Source organism: Carassius auratus, unplaced genomic scaffold, assembly GCF_003368295.1.
Source record: "Carassius auratus strain Wakin unplaced genomic scaffold, ASM336829v1 scaf_tig00214312, whole genome shotgun sequence".
NCBI lineage: Eukaryota > Metazoa > Chordata > Actinopteri > Cypriniformes > Cyprinidae > Carassius > Carassius auratus.
In genome coordinates, this window is record NW_020527607.1 from 18,407 (window position 1) to 38,121 (window position 19,715).

At 38.7% G+C, this 19,715-nt stretch overlaps 1 pseudogene; it reads right to left on the reverse strand.

Moving 5' to 3' along the window:
• LOC113091799 (cilia- and flagella-associated protein 58-like) overlaps positions 1–19,715 on the reverse strand; it is a 37,994-nt pseudogene that overhangs the window by 697 nt on the left and 17,582 nt on the right.

The window sequence follows — 19,715 nt, forward strand, 5'->3', positions numbered from 1 at the left end:
AATAGGCTTAAAGCAGCATGTAGAAAAAATGTATATTCGGTGCTTTAATGTTACTTCTACATCAGTGGATCAATAAATTAAAAACAATAAAAAATAAAAACACCTGTTGTAAAATGTATGTCTTTATAACGGATAACTAGTGACAAGTTGTTCATATGTCTGAAGATCTTGAGATGTTCCATCCCATTGCACTCATCTAACAGCTGTTAAACGCAAGAAAGCATCCTGAGTGTGTACGACCCCTTAAAGTGCAGAAAGATGCACGGCTGGGTACTGTCCCACAGATAAACATCCGCTGAGAGGTGAAGCACCCACATCTAAACAAATCACAAAAAAATATTTCAAGCCACGCACACAAACTCACATTTGCATACACTTTATCTGTCGCTCCTGTCCAACACCCACACACAAAACAAAAAGAGCCACACACTTTCTATTTCGCAGGAGAACACATCTGTTACTATCCAGCTCACTTTCAACTGTGCTCCAGTGATCACGGATCTCTCGTTCAGCACACTATTATTCCAGGACCTCTCAAACACACACACACACACATCTCTCGCTTACTTTGTTTTTTCGAATACCAAATGTCATTAATTAATATTCTCTGACTGTGTAATGCAATTTCACAGTGGGGCCGATGAAGACATTTGGCAACAAGCTTTAAACACGAGCAAACATTCAGCTCGTCCAACCTTTGTTTCTCCCACTGGTAAACAAACAGAATGGAATGAATGTTGCGGGTAAGATGAAATATGCTGATTCTTGGATGTGGCTCTAGACATCTGTGAACAAGCTTTGACTGAAACTCAGTATGGTTGACGAGAAGTGTTACTGTCATCTGGAACATACAGCTACTGACAATCTGTGGTTTACCCTAAAGGTTACTAACCCTGATTCTCCACCAGAAGGAGGGAAGCAATTTCCACTGTGAGGAGTTTATGAATTATTAATTTAGGAAATGGAAAGGTATTGTGTTTTATTTGAAAGGAGCTGACTGGATATACTGTACACTGTACAATAATCAAGTTTCTTTTTTATTGTTTTGGCAGAAGGATCATATGCACACCAATGCAGCATTTATTTGATCAAAAATAAAATAAAAACAATATAATTTTTTTAGATTGTGTTTGTGTCAGAGGTTTAGTCAGAGACTTTTCAGAAAATTTAGCTTTCAAAAACATTTTTTTTTTAAATCACAGTCCCCAAACTTGAACAATTTAAGCTTTTAACCCTCGAGAAACTCCATCATTACTGACAGATTTTGAAATGCCTTTGACAGAATCCACTGCCTTCATCTCACAGCAGCTGGCTGACACCCACAGTATAGCATTTCTCAACTTTTTAATGTTCGCACGACTTTCCCCGCTCGTCAGTCCCATAATCTCATGCATGAGTCAGATCCAATAGAGAATGGAGCATTGGAAATGCACACTTGGCTCTGTGCCAGTGGACACATACAGTTAACCCCCTGCACAGCTGAGACGCTCCGATATCAACAACTAGTACAAGTACACCACACTCAGGACTAGAAATATTGTTGAGTCAGTGTGCAGTGTGGCATAGAGGAGACCTGTGCCACAAGTCTGCTTTTGCTGTAAAAGACGGAGATCAGCGATAAAAGCAGGTTTTCAACAAAAAAAAACAAAAAAAACACTTATTTTACTAAAAAGCTATTAGACAAAATGTATAGGGTCATACCACTGAACAAAATTTTCTCTGATTTTAACTAAGGTTTGAGTGCTGCACATAATAGAAGTTAGAAGTCACAAAAATAAGCATCTGTTAATTTTAATGCATTCCTGGTCAATAAAAGTAATTCATTTCTTTAATTAATTAAAGAACTTTTCAATCTAAACTTTTCAACAACATAGTGTATAGAGTGTATAGATTTCAAATGCAGTTTCACTCTGACTGTTTAAAGAAGTCTATTAAATTGACACAAAATTTATACTCTTACCATATTTTTCGGACTATAAGTCGCACTTTTTTTCATAGTTTGGCTGGTCCTGCGACTTATAGTCAGGTGCGACATATCCATCAAAATTCATTTGACATGAACCGAGAGAAATGAACCAAGAGAAAACATTACCGTCTACAGCTGCCAGAGGGCGCTCTATGCTGGTCAGTTCTCCTGTAGTCTACACTGAACACATAGAGCGCCCTCTCGCGGCTGTAGACGGTAATGTTTTCTCTTGGTTCTTGGTTCTAAATAAATGCGACTTATAGTCCAGTGCGACGTATATATGTTTTTTTCCTCATCATGACGTATTTTTGGACTGATGCGATACTCAAGTACGACTTATAGTCCGAAATTATTTGAATTATATGAATTTTTGCAATTGTGTATATTTAGGAATTATTGACCTTGTACTGATAGCATAAAGGAAGCCAACTGAAGACAATCAAACTGGATATAAAAAATAAAAAGTTTTGAGGGTTTTCTTCCTCAACTATGAGCACGTATGGTAAATGCTGAGCTTTTTCCAGCACCGAGGAACACCCACATACACACACACACACACACACACAAATATATATATATCTAATTTTAAGTGTACCGCAAGTAAACTGGACAACAGCAAAATAGAAATGAAAAGAACATCATTTGTGTCTGTTTTGAATAAAAAGTGGCTGAACACTACACTGAATCATTCTGGCCCAATTTAACACCTGTTTACTTGTTTATATGGGGAAAAAAAGCGGTCCTGCTGTCCCTGGTCTTTAATTACACAATGGCCCTCCATCAAATTGGATCCATCTATTGTTTATTAAATGCATGATTAGTTTATTGAAGCAAATAAATCCATCAGCATGTTTAGCAGCGCTGTAATAACAATCAACGGGAACTTTACAAATCAGTGAATTAGGAATCAGGACATTACTGTATTATACGGAATTATGCAGAAACCAGTTACATTACACGCAGAGTTTATTCAATACATCCCCAAGCCGGCAGGAATAATAAAAGGAAAGATATGATTATTTGCCTGTCTTTCAAATCAGTGGGCTCACTCCATCTGGCTGATTATATGTCCCCTCTACCTCAGTAATTCAATTATGATCTATAGTTCCACATAGGCAGGCGGAAAGAGGGAAACAGAGGATAAAGTAAAGAGGGAGGGAGGGAAGAATGGCTGCTCTAGAGATAATAAATCAATAGCAGACAATGATTTGTGTGTGGCTTGAATGTGAAGGTTTCAAATCTTTCAAAGTACAGCAGTGAATATTCCTCTCATTCTTTTTTGCTGTTCTTTTCATCAGCAGAATTATACGGTATCTTTCACCAAATTCTTTTCTTTCTCCATACATCTCAACTAGTCTTCACACCCTCTCTAATGCATAATATTCTGTTAAATATTTAAGGACAATGGAACAATAGGAACACTTAACATGTTAGTGCATATTAATGCCTTTTCACTCTTACATTCAATGATGGAAAGTTACTAATGGAGTCATAAAAAATCTAAAATAGCTCTCTAAATTTTGGTGGAGCAAAAATAAAAACTATACGAAATGCATCAAGGGATGTGCATGCTAGTAAATTTAGTCCTCTACAAATAAATCAACAGAAAACTGGTGCTAAAACTAATGGTCAAAATACATTTATATTAACATAATTAAATAAAATAAATAAATCATTTTCTTTAATTTAGCACACACACTTCTTTGGTCACAGCCAAAAATAAATAACTGAATAAATGTTGCATCCATATTTTTTAGAAAGCTTGTCAAGTTAAAAATAGTTTCACAAACAATAGCAATCAGACTACAAGGTACTGCCACTCATTATTTTACAATTCCATTTTTATGCAGCTAGTAGCAAATAAATTATTAAATAACAATCCTTTGTGTGGGGGTGCATATATCTGTGTGTGTGTGTGTGTGTGTGTGTGTGTGTGTGTGTGTGTGTGTGTGTCTGTGTGTGTGCTTTGACTGCTAGTTCCTATACGTGTCTGTGTATGTGTAAGCAAATCTCCCTGATCCCACTTTATGTGAAGTTCACAGAGACGTCAAACAAATCTCTAAAGTCCAGGCAAACAGCCAAACATATGATTCCTCTTTGAACATCATTGGGCACATTTCCATCTACTATCAACTGAATACTAATGCAATCAATGTCAATGTCAGCTAGACTCTGAAAGCTGCCGTCTGTGGGATGTAATTTCTCCACAGTGCTCAACAGAGGATCATTTGCATTATGTTTTGGCACAAAAGCACAGACTTAACTGGAGGTTGCTCTAGATTGACAAGAACCACATTTCCATCTTTCACTTAATCTTACGCCATTTTTTGTTCTAGGTCTCTCCCATGAGACTGTGCTCTTTATTGTGATGGCCTTAAAAGTGGCTACAGCCACATCCATGACTCAGCAAATCACTAGAGCAGGTTTGAGTAGACTCTTCCTTAACCACAAGACTTGGCTAAATATCAAGATTCCCTCCATAATTAAAGTGCAAGATGCTGCTATTCATTCTGAAGACTGTACGGCAGTATGGTAAGATACAGTGTGACTCATCTTAATGTCAGAGGTGGATAGACTCCCCCAGCTGAGCCTAATTCCTCTCAAGGTTTTTCTGTCCATTACCTAAACATGGTTATGGTTTTTTATTCCCTTCACAGTTGTGACAGTCACTAGGGGCTTTTTGTGAAAATCTACTATACAAACACAAATTAACTGACCTAAATGCTGTCTGAATAAAAATAACATTGTCAAAGTTTATATACTTATTAAATGTTGTTTGTGTGTAATTGGCAGCAAGCAGAATACTGATGTGTCTAGTGTATGGAAGTGGATCTTAAGGGCCTCAATTAGCTGAACTGGTTTTATTTCACAATAATCATATCAAGCAGTACTCTAACACTTCTTACTTACTGTATGCATGAATGATTGTCAAACAAAAAAAAAAGTTAAATATATTAATGCAACCAACACATTGAAATATTAAGTTAATTTACACATTAACACTGCTGTAACATCATTGTTGGGTGGCAACACATGGCATGTCAAATGGACTATTGCTCTATTTAGAAATATACAACAAGATTGTATATTTATATTTATGTATAAAAAAAATTAAAAAAAATAAAATGTGATTCTGACAGCGCCCCCATCCCCCCCCCCCCCACCCACAAACACACACACATATATACATATATATGAGAAAGAAAAAGTTTTTAAAAAAAAATCCATATTGGAACCTGTTGAAGCTGTAAGTCTTTCAAGGGGGGAATTCTTATTTAAAACCTCTGACCTTGCACTCAACCAAACCTCCACAAGATATTTCCAGTCAATAAGCGCTCACTCAACTATGAGCCATGAAGTTATTCCTGAAGGGCTGTATTTGCGTATTTGCTTACATGCCCGCTGAGTGTTTCTGCACCTTGTCACGCTTGATCAGCTCTCATTCCTGCCTCTTGTTTGCATCACACCTCATGAACATGGCTACCAATGCCGCCTGTCTCGCTCGCTACCCAGAATGCAATAATCCACATCTCCTCATTTGCATGCAATTTATTGTGAACTTGTCAGTGTCGTGGTTGCCTCCTGTCTTGTTCTCTCATTTCAAATGAAGGCATCAAAACACCATCATTCATCGTACGTCATCTGAAACTGAGAATTTACAAAACCGAGCCAGCAGTGATTACATTTCTCCTGGTTCCATTCAGCAAGCAAGAAAAAAAAAAAAAAAAGAGTCAGAAAAAGAATGATTTGATGACAGGCAACATTAAAGGCCCAGTCAGAAAGTTTAAGATGTTTAAAGTGATTTGTTCACTTGTTCATTTGTTCACTCTGTGTCTAGGGACACAGAGCTTGGTCAGATTAGTTTTTAAAATAACAAAATGGTCAGCATTGCCTTTATTTATAATTATTTTATTTTTTTAAATTACACATTTACACACCCTGAGTTGGTTGATATCATCTTTTTTTGATTACAGATTAGCTCTTAAGACACAATATGGTGGTTATATTTATGCAACATTCTTCAAAGATAGTTAAATTGGAAGATACTGGCTGTGTTCCTACGGCATATGAGTGTGTATGTCACTTTTGGCTGTGGGTGTCTAGCTTACTCTTGACATAGCACAAGCTTGCCAAGCCTTCATGTTTACAAGTAGGTCACACTTTAGCATGAAGCCAAGGTGTATCAAAAAACAAACACCACACTGTGTGGTTAAAGCAGTTAATCCAAATGTCCTGAGCAAGCCAAAATCACTTCCAGAGTTTTGAAGCAGATGGAGACAGTTACCACACTTCAGTGGCGATGAACCATGCGAGCAGAGAGAACAAAAAAGGTTGGTCGAGATTAAGTTTTAAATGGTCTGTGAGCACATCTGAAAAAATGAAAGAGAGAAAAAAAGAGGGAGACAAAAGAAATTTAATGGGAAACTATAGCATGAAGCATAAAAGCTTTTAAGTGAAAGATGGAGAATAAAACCGAACAGGACAAGACGTAATACAGAACAGTAAACACACACATTTGAACCTATCAAAACAAAAACTTGTTTGGCTTTAGCTTCTACTTGGTGCTGAAAGATTATTTGATAGCAGGAAAACGTCTGGGGCCACTATTTTTAATCTAAAATTAATTAGGGGAATTTCATTTAGTCTTGAAAGCAACCATGCAGTCATTAACATTAGAGGCAAAACTGCACAGCGCCAATCTTTTGATCAGCAAGAGACTGCTATTAGGAACAAAGAGAGTGTCAGTGTTCATTTACTTTATAATGCCATTGTCGAGTCTTTGAAATGCCATTTAAGACATATGCACTGGAGTTTAAACCTTCTACATTCACCAAGCTCCCCAAAAGCTGAACATGTGTAAATTCAGAGAAGATTATTCCAATGCAACACTGCTGATGCCATTACGGCCGTGAACTTTACCACACCACATTTACACATACACTACCTGCTACAGACAGAAGTCTTGAGTTTGGGGTTCAAAATATTATTTAAATGTATTGAAAAAAGTTTCTGAAAAGTAAAAATGAATAAATATATACTCAAGTGATATCGTAACTCCAACCGTTTGTATAACTCTGCTTGCAGTGTTTCTCAAAGCAAGTGCCATGGCCAAATCCACTAACATTAGCATTTAATAATAAATACTGATTTTGTGTCACAGAATGTAGTTTTAAGAGTTTGTTAGGCTACAATGTACTTGTTTAGACTTCAAATCTATGGTTTGTCATCAGCAGCTCTTCAGCGCTCATGAACCCACCGAGAGCAGCCTCACCTCGGACAGATCTCTTGGAATTTGCCGCTGGATCTGATGTCTCTATAATGGTTTAACATGAGTACATGTACTGTACATGTATATGTAATTTGCTGTATTTCTAGATCACTTGTCAGATGTAAGTAAATGTATCCATGTCAGGTGGAGTACTGGTGCTGTTAAAATAATACAAGGACATACATGTTTTTTTGTTTTTTTATGTAGATAATAGTATTTGCAAAGGGGAAAAAACTGCTAACAGTTTCAGGCTTTTGAACACAACTGTATTAGGCTTAATGGCAATCCACTGGTCAGATACACTTACACATTAAGGTCCTGCATTATTTATTCAACACTTTAAACATAGAAATCCATCCATTGACTCGTTTTGACCCATCTAAATCTATTCATTGATGTTGCTATAATAGCTGCTTTAAGCCATGAAATATTTTCTGCCCATTATGAATGTAGACGGGCCGCAACGTGCTAACCAGAAAGGCTAAAACAAGCTAGGCAAGCAGATTTCTGCTCCCTTGATGCCATGTGTGTGTGTTCCTCTCATCTCCTGCCTTATTTCAGGAAACATGACCATCTTCATCTCATCCAGTACACCGAAAACACGAAAATGCTTAATTCATAGCATGCAGCTTTCAGTGTTGCCAAGCTACTTATTATTTAATATAAATGATTTAACATAAACATTGTTGTCTGTTTGTAAATGGTCAGAAAACGAACTTCCACACGAGCAAGACATTGGGAAACCGCCAGGGAAAGCGGGAATTAATTCTAAATTCATGGCCACAATATGTATTATTTTTCTCCTGCATGTCATGTCTAGGGCTCTGTACAAATACATTTGACTTCCTCACCTTGTCTAACAAGCACAAATTGTGTAAATATTAAATGTGAACGGCAAGAAATCCAAACCTGTGACGCAGCAGGTTACAGTACTGCAAAATGGTATCAACGCTGCTATAAAAGCAGGATATTTATATCTTTTTAAAGTTTACATTTGTCATGTTTGTATAAGTGTTGAATAGACTGAAAAACCATTTCATAATCGATGTTATCTCGACTGCTTCATTTCCACTTTAAAGTAGCAAAACTACATCAGGTTACCCTTTAAAAGGCTAAAAGCTACAAACAAAAAGTTAAATGCCTTCAAGCCACAATCACTGTGAAGTGCAAATAATGTTTTTACTATATAGTGACTATAGTGCTTATACCTTAAAATTAATCAAGTTTAATTTGGCCAAGATTCAGTTACATATCAAGGTAAAAGTATTTCATAACAGAGCTGTAGAGTATGTACTGTAGCTGTTTTGTCTCAAATGGCCTGTGAATCACTTAGTGCTCTCCTTAAATATTTCTGTCCTTCAGCTAAATGCCTTTACCCCTCTGCTGGTGTGAGGAAAACAAGACCTTCTCCATTACTTATGAACGACTTGTTTTACTTGGTGTGAAAACACTGATGTGGGATTTGTGTAGAATTAAGCCATTGGTCTGAGCTCACGAGATGTCAGACGGGGGAACAAGGAAATCAATACGCTGCCCATCAGCAAGGCTTAAGTGCAACGTTTAATCGCACAGCCAGGAGAATTCAGAACACAGGAGGAAGTGAAGCCTGCGGTTGGCCTAGAGACAAGTTTAAAGCTGTATATGTAGAAATAAATAAAACGTAGACAAAGATATTAGTTCAGAAAAGGATTTTTGCCGCATAGTCTACTTTGTGAATATAATGTGATGTTTTTATGAGAAGAACAGGAACATTATATTAACTATATGGCACCAACAAAATAGACAGGGTAATCTCATTTTACTACCTTATGAACACTATATCTGATAAATATGCAAACATTTATACATGATAGGATAGTGGGAGACTCCAGCAATATGAACCTAATCTCATGGCACATTACTTCATCAGAATTTCACAGCGTTTATAAAGTCAAAAGGGTATCTACTTTATTTATAACTGAAAACACATTTAAGGCTTAAACTGATTGTGTCTTCTGATTTTTGAGCCCTGCAGAAAAAGAAAACCGGTTCAACCCGGGTTCTTATTATGGTTATATTATATTATATTATATTATGGTTTGCTGGTCTTAGAAGACCAACGGTCTGGTTTTTTATGGCTGGTCAGACAGGGAGATCAGCTGAAAACCAGCTTGGAACAGTAGCAATAAGGTTCATTTTTCATTGTATTACTCATTTTCTTTAGAAAATGAAGTGAGGAGAAATAAAAAAAATATATATTTGTTTGCTTGTAGTATTGGTCGTAAAAAAACTAAAAAATGAAAAATAAAAACAAATTCAGCACGGACGCAAATTGATCATAACTGACACTAAAAACGAATCAGTATATTAAAATGATTTTCTGAAGGATTATGTGACACTGAATACTGAGGGGGTAAAACAGAAATAAATTATATTTCAAAATATATTTTCACTAGAGTTTTGATCAAAATAAAATGCAGCCAGTGTTAGCCTTAATAAAGCTTACTGACTCCGAACCTTTTTCAACGCATTTCTACTTCATTATTTTGATTAACAGATGGATCAAACACACTGAATAAATCTAATGTGAGGACTTATAGGAAAAAGTAAACCATTAACTCACCTATATATCTCAATTAGAAATCAAGTGATTCTCTGGGATACCGTTATGAAAGATCAGCAGAGATGATGGATGCTATTCATTTCACTCTTACTAAGACACCACACAAAGGCAGCCAGGGATTTTTCTTAGACTCCCACCGGTCAACCTCAAAAGTCTGAAACCTGTCCCGTTAAAACAGTGGGACATCCCGTGATGTGACAGGAAGTAGAGCAGATGTGTTTCTAAACCAGGCGGCAGAGACTGGCCAATCAGATCCATGCAATCTGTGTCTGTTGCTTCAGACGTGCCAACCTCAAACTAAAGAAAGCCATGTGGTCTTTCATTTTATTTTGTAACCAGCGAATCTCAAAAAGAAATGTCCAAGCTTCCAACCCCCCAACCATAATATTTGTCATATGGTTAAAAAAAAATAGGCTTAATAGGTGTAAGGCACTTTACATTTAATTTAATTTTATAATATTTGAATCAGAAACATGAATTTTGTGGGCCATATTCAAGAAACACCCGCAGAACTAATTTGTGTTCAAACTGTCATTAAAAAAAAAACATTCTTACATATATTTTCAACTTAACAGGACATTTACATAAGAATGGATTTATTTGCTCTGCTCATGTTTCAAAAGCAAGGCCCAATGTGTGTATTCTGAAAGGGTGTGTGTGTGGGACTGACAGAGTGACTGATGTGAGAAGTGTGTATATGTGTAACAGTAGTGTTTAGCAGATTGCATACAAATCAACTGTCAACCTGCCCCCCACCAAAAAATATAAAATTCTCCCGAGCAAGTGCGCTAGCAAATAAGAATCCCCAGGTTAAACAACATCCATGCTTCCAAAATACCGCACGATTAGTCACAATTTCATTAGATCAAAGGCCAATAGCAGTGGAACTTGGCAGGGTCCTGCTAATCAGCAAGTAACAGAGAGCAATTCTGCATCACTCTATAATTTTCAGTTTCACGATTTGCTCCCAAGAACACAAGAGGCGAAATGAGAGAAATCTTTCCAATTCACTGGCTCATTGATTTCTCTCCAACTCCAAATGCCTTTTTCCTTTCTCACTGTTATTTGAGGTATCATTTTCGGCCGTGTCAGAGGGTGCCATTCTTGTCTGCTTATTGGAAATACTGAAGGTCATTTTCCGTCAGGACCATGAACCATATGGATTATACAGAGACCGCATACATAGAAAACACTATGAGTGCTTTCTGCTGGTCTGACTTATATTGTGGGTATGATGTTACATTATATGCTGATCTGGGATTAACATCTTCCACATGAATCCTAATGCACAAACACTGAAATACTGGCACACGGTTGTTTTTAAATGCTTAGTCTAGCCGAATAGGAAAATTCTGTCATCATTTACTTACCCTCATTAATGGTGACTGATGCTTTCAAACTTTTTAAAAGGATGCAAAAGCAGCACAAGCATCATAAACCTGGTCTACACAACTCTAGAACTTTAGACTTTATGACTTCAGCAGAATATGAGTCATTGGAACTACTTTTATGATAGTTTTATAGTGCCTTTGAATCCTTTTTTTAAGCTTGAATGCTGAAATCCACGTTTATTGTAAATTAAAAAATTGTTCTGTTCCACAGAAGAAAGTCGTAAAGGTTTAGAAGGACACGAGGGTGAGTAGATGATGTCAGAATTCTCATTTGGGGATTTACACCTTTGTTTCTCACCTGTGCTCCTGGTCTTTCCGTTTCTGTGCAAGGTATTTTTTCTTGACTTCTTGGAGTTCATGGGCCAAGCGTTCGATCTCGTACTTGTAGTCTTCTGACTGTGACTCGTGCATGTTGAGCTCCGCTGTTAGGACCTGTGAAAGGAAAGGAAAGGGTGGACACATTTTGTTAGCACAGTCCAAATCTGTTTGGACAAGCAATGTTTGAATCCATTAAAATACTCAATACTTAACTCGGTTGCATCAAACTTTGCATGGCAACCAAAACAGGGTCAATTGCACAAAGAGCTTCGTGATTTAATTATATGCAGTGGTACAGTACATATAACCACTTGTTGTAATTAAGTTAAAGTATTTTTAATAATTATAATAATAAAGATGTATCTGGTCAATTATATGTTTTTAAGGAGAAAAATAATAGCCAAATGTGGTTAATTGAAAAATGTTTTAAAATAGGCTTAATTTTCTTTATGAAACATATTTTTTTGTTTAGTTAAGAGCTGAAACAGCCTGCAGTTGGGTAGATCAACTATATTGCTTTGCAGACTAATTTTTTTTTTTTGTGATTAACAACAGCAAATATTTTTGGTACTTTTTAATTAATTTCATTGGAATCTTTTTCATTGTATTATATATTGAACATATTATATGTTGCTTTTAATTAAAGTATCATTTTATGAAAGCAACACATTCTGACAGTGTCTGCAGCATGATTAAGTGCTCCACATAATGTCTGATAATCACGGTAAAATACTGTAACTCACAGCCTCAAGCAGCTTATTTCTTTTATATGCTCTGCTTTGATGCTTCCAGTTATGTTGCAAACCATCTATGTAAATATTGCAAAGCATCTAAGAGCCCGTCTGTCAATTACTTTGAAATGTTTCCTAAAGCTGCGCTCGCCCTTCAGTAGGCGCCTTTTTGCTATAAATGTGTCCTAGTTGTACAGTTGTGATCTATCACTGAGGATGTGTTCGGGCTTTACACGGTCACCTCATCTCTCCCTCCGAGCAAGGAATGGAGTGATTTCCTCTGCGACATCTCATTGATCTCTGTCAATCTTTGCACATATCAGTCAAGCTCTAATTGTCATTCATCCAATGTGCTCCAAACCACCCACATAGTGCAGGTGACCCAACAGCCCAGAGCTCAGTAATCAAAGAAACAGAGAGAAGAGAAATGCTAAAGAGAAGAAGGAAGATAGACAGAAAGTGAGAGAGGATGGAAAGAGAGAGGAAGTAATAAATGAAGAAATCTTGAATGTGCTGTGCTGCAGAGCTGGTTTCGGATTGGATGATTTGCAAAAGGGTATTGCAACTATTTTTTTCTTTTTACAAAATTAAATACAAATAACTGTCACACACATTTTTGATCATAGACTTTATAGTGCACGATTCAAACTTAAATTTTTATAATTTATTATTGAAAACATTTTGTAACATGATATTGAACATTTATATGGTAATGCAATGTCTGATTTTAAAATGGGTTTCAAAGGATGAATTTTGAGATTTTATGTTTTCAAGTGATGTATAATTTCCGATGATTTCTTAAATGTGATCGAGAAAAATGCAACAACAAAGTATTTTTTTTAAACAAAAGTGAAAACTCCTGTTATAATGTAGATTTTTGAGGGTGCACTCTTGTCATAAATTAATCTATTACTTTTCCTAAATAATTTTTAACAAAAAACATCGGTAAAATATATATTTGGGAGTCTTAGACCTTTCTAATGATATATAGTTTGTCAAGATTATATTAGATTTAATTGTAATATAGTGAAGTAAATATACAGGACAGGGTGACAGTTAAAGGGTTAAATAAGATAATAATAAAAAAATCAATAATCAATTCCAAATCAATATTCTAATTTCAATATATTTATTAAATTAAAAGAAAACTTCAGTTCCAAATCAGTACTATTTGGCACTCTAATTGTTTAGTTATTTACAATAGTAATTATTTTTGGTACTTTTAAATTAATTTTATTGGCTTCTTTTCATTATTATTTTTTATATGTTCTTCTGTTCACAAAATTGAATGAAAATACAGATAATAATAACTAATAATAATAATAATAATAATAATGATTATGATGACTTTAAATTAATTTCAAATCTGCCACAACTTATTATCACTACCATTTTATCTTTATTTTTATTCATTTAATTTTTTTTTTCAGGAACAACTGAAAAATTTGAGAAATTTGCATTGTTTAATCCACGTTTGAACTTTAAAACTGTTGCACTTTTGGCACATAACATTTTTAAATGAACACAATTCCTCATCTGCTATGAGCTTTTCATAGAGCGTATACTAATATTCAGACTACAGGGTATTTTACAAAGACAAAACTCCGGAAACATCTTCCAAACAAGCATGGAGAGTCAAAAGGCCGGTGTTAATTAATGTTCATTTCCTTAAGGGTCTGGAGCAGGAGGACATGCTTCATTCAAAACAAAGAATGGGAAGACTTTTCTGTTTGGCTCATTAGTAAGGCTTCTGTTCTAATGTTAATTACGCTGAGCTTTGTTTATTTAAAGCTTTGCCAGTGATGCCTGTGGTGCGTAACTCATTTTAAGCTTGGCAATAAATGATCAGAAAGCCCCCTATGCCTACCTTCGGGCCATTATTTTTAAGTTCAAGGGCGCCAGAGAGTGTTATACTCCACGCTACAGATACTGTATTCTAATAGATCAGCTCTGAATTTCTGCCAAGCTAAGGAGTTCTGAGACTTCTGTTACATCCATTTTTGTAAAGAATGGTGAATGTAACAGAGCATTTTCTACTATCCTGACTGCAGAGGACGGTTTGCCTGGTTTTCAGATCCAGGGTTTCCAGGATTCTAATGTTAGCTGTTATACAAAAAACCTGATCAAAACGCACCTCAAAGATAACTCTATATTAATGCCATATGGGCATTATAAGGTCACCTAAGGGACTAAATGAAGAATGAAGAGACTTATAACTTTTTAACTGTTCCCATCTCTGCCTCTTGCCTATTTAATAGGACAGTACGAGGCAGCTTAAACCGAACTGACTCTTTAAAAACGACATTAGTGCACGCTGTCTCCAGATGGAACTGAACTCTTAATTAAGTGGTGAAGTAACTAATTATTCATTTTGTGGGATGGTGAGAGGGGGAATAAGGAGATGAGGATGATGGGAGAGGAGTGAGAGGAGGAATGATTGATGCCAGAAAAAGCCCTCAGTGACATATCGCAGAAAGAAAAAAGAAATCATTATGCTAAATAATTTAACTAAAAATGTTACTTAATATATAAATTATTTAATTATAAATTATTTATTTTTGTGATACAACTTTTTTTTTATTATATTACTTTATTTAAGAGAAGAGAAGAGAAGAGAAGAGAAGAGAAGAGAAGAGAAGAGAAGAGAAGAGAAGAGATGTTTTTTTAGAGGACCTTCAGTTGTTTGGTCTTTTCTCGGAGTGTTCGCTGATAAACCTGTAGTTTTTCCACTGCCTCTGGACCAGGCTGCCGAGCAAGGATGTGTTTCAGCTCAACATAGAGTCGCTCTTTCTCCTGTAACACAAAGTAAAACAAAATCAGATTAATTATGAGCACCAAATTTAATTTAATTTAATTTAATTTAATTTAATTTAATTTAATTTAATTTAATTTAATTTAATTTAATTATTTTTCTAAATAATTTTTAAATAATTTGTTATACATTTTTTATTTAAATTTGATGTTAAACATGAAGTATCATAAAGCAAAACATTTAATTTAATTAAATGTAAACAAATACAAATTAAATTAAATTAAATTTAATTTAAACAAATAGTACTTAACATGAACTCTTCAGTATTCATATTTCACTTATTACTTATATGTTATTCAAAATATCTTCGAATGGAATTGAGGAACAGTTCACAAAACTACAAACTTTACTCCAATATTTTCAAAATTTGTCAATATTTTTCACTTGAAAGGACTTCAAAAGAGATATTTGTTAGTTCATTGTTAGTTCAGAGCATGATCATTAGTAGTATATGATCAAAAGAAATGATGCTATTTTTCAGTATCACATCACATGAACAAAAGCTACAGCTGGATTCAGGGGATTGACAGCTAATTCATTTAGTAAGCAAGTGTTAACAATCCAACAGTTTGGAGGAAAGAGTGCTGGATAACTAACACTCCATCGCAACACTGACCATGTAATAACACACACACACCCACACACACACACACACACACATTGTCACGGTTTTACGCTGCCTGAAGGAATACGGAGTCGAGGATAAACGGAATAAGGTTTTTAATATATCCAACACAGGGGATATCCAACATGGAGCACAGAGGTAGACACACGTAAGTAGCAAGTGATGAATGAAGACCCGACAAAACAGAACTGAAAGGACAAGGCTTAAGTACAAAGGATAATTGGGGAAACACAGGTGGATGGAATCATTAAATTAACAGGGACATGGAACACATGAGGAAGATAATAGACACACCTGGGAACTAATCACGGAAGACAGAAACTGGGTCACTGGGGCAAAAACATTAAATGAGTCCAGGTGTGTGACAGTACTCCCCCCTCCCGGTAGGTGCGTCCTCGCACCGTAGAAACAACAGAGGGAGGCGTGGGTGGGAACTTGGGAGGAGGTTCCGGTGGAGGACGGACTCCCAGGAGGGGGCCAGCAGACAGGGACCACAGAAGGAGGAGCCAGGGAGGAGACGACGGAGGGAGGAGCCAGGGAGGAGACAGGAGCAGGAGGAGCCAGATGGTCCACCAGAGACCAGCCAGGACGGAGATCCAAGGTGGAGTCGACGGCGGGAGGAGCCATGGTGAAGGAAGGGTCGACGACACCAGGGGGCCGACAGGCGGAGACTGCACCGGTGGGTGAGGAGCCCAAGATGGAGCAGCACAGCCGCAGAGCCAGGGGGACGTCGAGGTTCCGGAGGGCCTAGGTGGAGCAGAAGGCTCAGGCGACCAAGGCGGAGGCAGGGTCCTGGCAGACCGATGTGGAGCCGGAGCGACCGAGGATGGAGGTGGAACCGGAGGGAAGGAGGAGCCTGACAGAGCCGGAGGGATGGAGTGACGAGGTGGAACCAGAGGAGTGGAGTCCCGAGGCGGCGGATGGTCGACGACTGACCAAGGTGGAGCCGGAGGGACGAGGGAGCCCGGTGGAGCAGGTGGGATGACAGGCCACGGTGGAGACGAGGGAGCTAAGAGCCAAGGCGGAGCCGCTGGGTCGAAGGACCGAGGAGGAGTCCAGGGCTCGGAGGCTGGAGGCGGAGACAGGGCCTTAACACGCCAAGGCGGAGCTGGAGACTGGCAGTCCAGCGGCGAACCACCGCGCCCCGATGGCGCGGACTGAGGGTGAGCTGCGGGACTGACTGGCACCAGCAGGGATGGCGAGGAACTGGCTGGTCTAGGAGGAGGAGAGAGGAGAAGGATGGGAGGAAGGACAGGAGGATCAGGACTGGACGGAACCAGCGAAAGAGGAGTAGAGGGACCAGCAGGTTTGGGAGGAGGCGGGAGAGGGAGGCTGGGAGGGAATACAGGAGACACAGAAGATTCAGAGCTGGGCGGAACCAGCGGAGACACAGAAGATTCAGAGCTGGGCGGAACCAGCGGAGACACAGAAGATTCAGAGCTGGGCGGAACCAGCGGAGAAACAGAAGATTCAGAGCTGGGCGGAGCCAGCGGAGATACAGGAAACTCAGAGCTGGGCGTAACCAGCGGAGAAACAGAAAACTCAGGGCTGGGCGTAACCAGCGGAGAAACAGAAGATTCAGGGCTGGGCGTAACCAGCGGAGAAACAGAAAACTCAGGGCTGGGCGGAACCAGCGGAGAAACAGAAAACTCAGGGCTGGGCGGAACCAGCGGAAATGGAGCAGAGGAAATGACTGGAGGAGGTAGGAGTGGGAGACTGAGAGGGTATACAGGGGAATCAGGGCTGGACGGAACCAGCGGGGAAACAGGAATATTAGGGATTACCTCCGTAGACCAGTCCATCAGATCCAGAACTTGCTCCATATGACTTTCAGAGACTGTATACAGCTCACCCTCAGTCGCAGGAGTGTGGGCAGGGCTTTCCTCCACGCCCTCGATCTCCACGAGGACTCCCACGATGCACGGTGTTGCCGGCTCACACACCTGGTCAGTCGTGCTCTCGAGATCCTGTTCCCTGACAGTGGATGGCTCGGGCTCTGCGGCTGCGGTGGGCTCTGGCTCCGTGCGGCGTGATGGTGGCTGGCTGGTCTCTGGGTCGGGAGTGGGGCTGGCGAGGTCCTCTATGGGGCTGACGGTGAGAGGTGACCCATTTCTCGCCAGAGTCCACTCCACGTATGCGGCGAAATCCTCTCGAGGACCATCTTCGGACGACAACGCTCTGCATTTGGAGTTCAGGCTGGTGTTGTAGAAGGTGCAGAGCGCGCCGTCCGGGTAGCTGGTGGCATTAGCTAATAAGGAAAACTGTCTGGTATGGTCCTCGAGAGAACGTCCTTCCTGCTTCAGCAGGAGGATGAGGAATTCGGGACGATAGAGGGGATCCATAGACACTAAGAAACGAAAAGACTGTGAAAAAACAAAAGCAAAACGGAGGGAAGAACACGCAGTTTTCTATTTTCTCCTTTAGGTCGGGTCTTCTGTCACGGTTTTACGCTGCCTGAAGGAATACGGAGTCGAGGATAAACGGAATAAGGTTTTTAATATATCCAACACAGGGGATATCCAACATGGAGCACAGAGGTAGACACACGTAAGTAGCAAGTGATGAATGAAGACCCGACAAAACAGAACTGAAAGGACAAGGCTTAAGTACAAAGGATAATTGGGGAAACACAGGTGGATGGAATCATTAAATTAACAGGGACATGGAACACATGAGGAAGATAATAGACACACCTGGGAACTAATCACGGAAGACAGAAACTGGGTCACTGGGGCAAAAACATTAAATGAGTCCAGGTGTGTGACACACATATGGATCATCGATGTTGCTAATTAAGAGAGGAAGTACTGACCAGTTTAAACTCATCAATGCTAATAAATGCAGACTGTCTGGTGTCTAAAATGATCACTAATATAAAGGCTCAGAATTTTCCATGACATATGAATAATGTGCCACAGGAGAAATCAGAAATTCAGCGGGTTTAGGACAATTGAAAGAAGATCATTCATGATCAAAAGGACCAGCATTCACAATGTAGACACACTCTTGGCCTCAACAACCACAAAACAGTTGTTTGTCTCAAACACATTACTTGCCACAGAACACAGCACACACACACACACACACATTATAGATTTCTTGCAAAGCTGGAAGCTTGACACATTTTCCTCTGAAGCTCCCAGTATTTTTCTCAAGACGTTTTCTGTCCTTTTTCTTTCCAGGGTTTCTTCACAGCCACGGTGGCCGTCTTTTCATAAATTCATCAGTGGTGAAGTGAGTGTGATAGAGAGCGAGTCAGCGAATGAATTATTTAGGACTGAGAGGCATCTGCTCTTTAATACACTGACTTCTATAGGATCACAACAAGGCCGAGATCAAACCCAGTCTCAGACTTCACCTTTCACCAGCTCCGTTTCTCGCACAAACATCTGCACTAATGGCACTTTATCAAAGAATGCATCCGAAAACATTTTCACGGCCCTACGTGGGCTGAGCTTTGATAACACTAATGCAGTTACACGTGTCCTCGATGAAGACACCGCAATCTGTGTGTTCATCTCAGTCTCATGCTTTTTCCTGTCTGTCTTACTATATTTATTATGAATATCACACCAAGACACTGTCAACATGACAAACATTTTGGTGCTTCATTTCTCATAGGAGACGTCTTACAGCTCCGAGTTTAGACTTTTGTGGTGCCTCTTGAATACAGATCTTAAATGGATCGTTTCTGGTTCAGTACAAGATATGCTCTGTCAAATGACTTTTCTCTGACTGTTGATCACAGACCTTCCTGTTTGGGCAAATATGAGTACAGTTTGTGACATTGTCGGGGATTTCTTCTGAAATTGTAGAAGGGTCACATGTTCAAATGACTAGTTTCACGTATTTATCTCTCCATATTCTCACTCACTTTCTTTCTTTTTCACTGCATTTCCATCTCTCTCCCCCAAACTCATATTTAACAGCATGTCTATATTCATCCTCTATCTATCGCAAGGTTGTGGGTTCGATTCCCTGGGAACACATAATAGGTAAAA